The following is a 4,530-nucleotide window of genomic DNA, read 5'->3' as shown; positions in this document are numbered from 1 at the left end:
CAGGCTTACTCTTCTCTTGGCATGCCATGTGTCACTCTCGCAGCTCTCTCCCCACCATGACCGGCCTGCGGATCCCAGCTTCTGCCCCCTCCACCAGCCCAGGACTCCGGCGGGGCTCTGGCCCGGAGAGCTTCACTTTCGATCCTCTCCCTGAGCCGGCGGTAGCTCCCGCCGCACGCCTCAGCGCCTCTCGCGGGCACCGAAAGCGCAGCCGCAGGGTCCTCTACCCTTCAGTGGTCCGGCGCCAGTTGCCAGCCGAAGAATCGAACCCTGCTAAAAGGTTCCTGTTTGTCCTACTCACCATCATCTTCTGCCAGATCCTGATGGCCGAAGAGGGTGTGCCGGGGCCCCTGGTCCTGGAGGACTCCCCCAGCGTTGCGTCCTCTACGCCCATCCCCGCGCCGGCCTCTGCGCCTCTAGTCCTCGAGCCCTTTAATCTGACCTTGGAGCCCTCAGACTACTCTCTGGACCTCAGCACGCTCCTCCAGCAACACCCAGCTGCCTTCTAACCGTGACGCCTCACCATCCCCAAACAAGAATCTGAGAAACCAAAGAAACACCAGGTGTAGCTGGTGCGTATCCCAAACTGGGACTTTCAAGGCAACTTGAAGTTACAACACTACAGCAGAGAGAGACGCCTGCTGGTGCTTGGGGCGAGACTGAGCCGCTGACAAGCCCAGGCTAAGCCCAGTGGAGAAGAGCGGCGTTAATTTATTTCTCAGTGCTTCTAATTAATATTTATATGTATTTATGTATATCCTTCTAGGTGATGGAGGGATGTATATGTGATATTTATTTTAACTTATGCAAGGGTGAGAGATGTGCTCCCCTGCTGTAAATGCAGATACTCGGTATTTATTGAGCTTTGTGGGATTGGTGGAGGCAGCGCGCCTAGAATTGAGGCAGAGTGGGGGAGTAAAGGGGAAACTGGTTGGGAGGACGCTTAGCCTGGGAGTCAGGCACGGTGGTGGGTCGTAGGTTTAGGCAGTGACAATCCGTTCTTCAGCATCTCAACTCTGGGGGTCTACTGTGTAAGGCTTCGGCAGACTGCTGGAGATCTCCTCAAAGTTGTCACTGAGGGGAGACTGCGAGCTATCAAGGGGCGACTGTCAGGGTCACCCAGTATGTTCTGTGAACACAAATAAACTTGATTTACTGTCAAAAAAAATTTCTTCTCATTTGTTTTGTTTTACATTTTCCTTGTAAAACTTTAACTGTTCTCTGACATTTTGCAAAAGTAGCATTAAAAAAAATGCCCCCACATTACCTATAAAGCAAAAATTAAGCTTGCTTAAAAATGGTGCCTTATAAGCCCAGCCTAAGGGCCACTTCTTCTAAACCTCTCGGTTTGCTCTAATTGGCCACAAAAAGGGTTTTACTGGCACTCTCAAACCTGTCTGACACTTGTCCCCCAAAGTGGGATCACTTCCAGAATATCCAGGGCACCTCAATCCCAGCAACTAGGGACAATTAAAGCCAGACCAGAGTGATTGGTCAATGGATATCCTCAGGAAGAAACTGTTAAGAAACAAGGGGAAAGTTGTCAGAATAAAGGCATGCTGGGCATGGTGGTGCATGCCTGTAACCACAGTGATTGGGAGGCTAAAACCGGAGGATTATGAATTAAGGCTAGCCTGGGGTACATAGTGAGTTCCAGACCAACCTAAACTACATGAGACCCTGTATTTAAACTATCAGCAAAATAGAGTCACTCCTGCCAACCCTTCTAAAGTAAAGCCAAGAGGTTAAAAAGAATGGGTCCTTAGGTGTAGGTATTTTGGATAGAAAATATAATTAGAGGTTTATTCTTAGAAATTAAATCTATTTCATCATGATACATCAATTACTATTATTATTTTGGTTTTGTTTTTTGCAAGGGGTAACATTAACTCTAATACTGGAGACTAATGAAAATTGGTTCTCTATAGCTTAATATAGTATGTCAGATTCTAAACTTGTTTTAAGGTCCTTTTCAAATGGAAATCTCACTACAGTATGCAGAGGATCTTAAATTTTGGGGGTCTGCATACTATGCTTCTCCACAAAAACGCATAAATCTCCCAACTAAACATAAATTGTAACCTTGGGGAACTAACTCTTGTTCCTAAAAAGATAGGCCTTAAAATTAAGCCCACTTAAACTAACAATGCTAATTAGCTTAACTTACCTGTAAATGCTGGGTTCCATAGGATTTGGATTCCTGGCTTTCTAGGTAATAACAAAGCTCTATTATGAGGCAACCCAGGATCTGATTTAGAAATACCTGGAGTAAACTGGACAATAACAAAAAGCCTCTAAAGCTTAAGGATTTACTGGTATTTGCCCTAGCCCTAGTAATCCTAAACATAGATAAACCTTTAAAACTAAAAGGCAGGGCATTGTATTCAATAAAGGGAAAAGTAATACAGCCTATTGCTTCCTATGGGGAAGCAAATATGATTTATTCAGGGAAAAAGGCTCTCTGGGCTATAGAGGCATTCTTCTTCCCCTTGAAGGCCTACACATTTATCCCAATTGTAAGACAGAAAAAATATTTAGGGGAGCCATAATTCAAGGAGCATCACTTGTTTTCAGTAAAGATGGAAATTTCTTTATATTTGCTTGTGAGGCTAGTACTGTAACTTTACAATATATCCCTTGCTTATGGGCATATTACAACTGTGGTGGGCTCTATAAACAACTTTACCCTTGCAGAGAAACACTGAGTGATCCCACAGGTACTTAAGTATGACCTGGGATCTAACATAAATTATTCAATCCAAGACCCCCCTAACAAAAATCATATTAAAATATTTTATAACCTACCTCTTGACTTAACCATTATCATCCAAAATAAGCAAGAGATGGATACTGGTTGCCATCTTTATAAAAAACTTTGATCTACTATGGATTACAGGTGTTTTCAGAATGTTAAATCTGTAGACTTTATATATTTCCTTAATGTTTTTATGATTCTTCTTAAAAATCCTATTAGATTTAGCCACATAAAAAGCATTTTTTTTTTTTTTACTTAAAGGATGGTTTTCACTCATTTCTATTTTAGTAAAAGAATTCTTTAGTAAAAGAATAACTTCATGTCTCCTGGTTCTAGTCCTGATCTGGGCAGCCCTTCAACTAAATTTTCTGCCAACTAAATTTCCCTTGTCACCTCCTAAATTTAAGATAGTAAAATGACTTTTTGGATCCCTTTCTAGATAAGGTCAACATTCAAACTCAGAGCCAGAGCAACTGGCTCATCCTTTTAGATGCTAAGTTATAAAAACTGGGAGATAAAAATGAGCTACCTGCTTCTGCTTTCCTCTTTGAGATGTTAAGAAGCTGCAAGGATCGTTGGAGGGGTGGAGAATAATCATGTCTAGGAAAGGGAAGTTCTAAAGCATCCTATTATCTCTGATTTAGGGTGTGATTTGGGAGGGTGACCCCTCTCTGCCATCCATCTCAACCACCCAGACCCATTAGTTTTGACCATGTGTATTTCCCCAGCTCTCCAGTATAAAACTAGGAGTTGGGGACCACCATTTTGAGTCTTTCCTCCTATCTCCTGTGTGGGGAACAAGAAATGTTTCTCTATTTTTCTCCGCCCCCCCCCAATACTTAATCCCATTATCCTAAAATAAATCCTTGCTAAAACCTTCACCTTGTGAGATTCCTTGTTGTGAGTCACCTTTAAATGCTTTTCAATGTTTTGTTGTAGGAAGGCTCAGACAGAAAGATGGGGCACCAAAGCTTTTGGAAAACAAATTTATTAAGCAGGTGGGCAGCGACTCAGCAGATTTGCATCCAAAGGCTGAGCCCCAAGAACAAAGGGGGCTTTCCTTATATAACATTTAGAGCAGGTTACAGAAATGGGGGGTACAGTTTGTCCCATACATGATCACATATTATTTCATTGGCCATTTTAACCTCTGGGGCGAGGTGACCATTCTCTGGTCTCACTCCCCCAAATAACATTCCTCAATTTCATTTTTTTCTGTTTTACTGTTGCACTCATTATCTCGCATTATCTCCCTTCCCCCTCCTGCCTTCCTCCCACAGTCCCTTCTTTGATGCTTGGACCCACTTCTGGGTCAAAGAGCATCATCTTGATTTAGAGGTTTATATTTTCACAGTATTATTACATGGCCAACAGTTGTCTTCCTGGCACATATACTTATCATTTGACATATAAGTTTTTTCCCAGGACAGGCCTCTGCAGGTATTTCCAATACACTGAAGTTGATAGGCAGAGTTTTTATAATTTTCTTTATTTATTTTTATTTTTTCTTTTATTCATATTAGGCAGAGTTTTTAGCTATTACAGTGTACACATAAAAGTATATAGAAATTGGCTTTTTGAGGTTGTAAACCTATGCCCGGCTAATACACACCCCAATGCTGGTGAAGCTTTGGACCTCTAACCATTGCTCTCAAGGGTGATAGATGGGGTTAAAACAAGTATACTGACCATCAAAAGAGCACACTGGTATGGTGTATGGTTGTGGTATGGTTGTGGGTGCATGACCCAACAACTGTGCCTGCACAATAATAATA

General features: G+C 42.4%; 1 pseudogene; it reads left to right on the top strand.

Moving 5' to 3' along the window:
* On the top strand, positions 1–1,162 carry LOC109693884 (radiation-inducible immediate-early gene IEX-1 pseudogene; annotated as a pseudogene).
* Positions 1,163–4,530: the final 3,368 nt, after the last annotated feature.

Source organism: Castor canadensis, chromosome 11, assembly GCF_047511655.1.
Source record: "Castor canadensis chromosome 11, mCasCan1.hap1v2, whole genome shotgun sequence".
NCBI classification, from domain to species: domain Eukaryota; kingdom Metazoa; phylum Chordata; class Mammalia; order Rodentia; family Castoridae; genus Castor; species Castor canadensis.
Note: the sequence above shows the minus strand (reverse complement) of the source record. Positions and strands in the feature narration are given on the sequence as shown.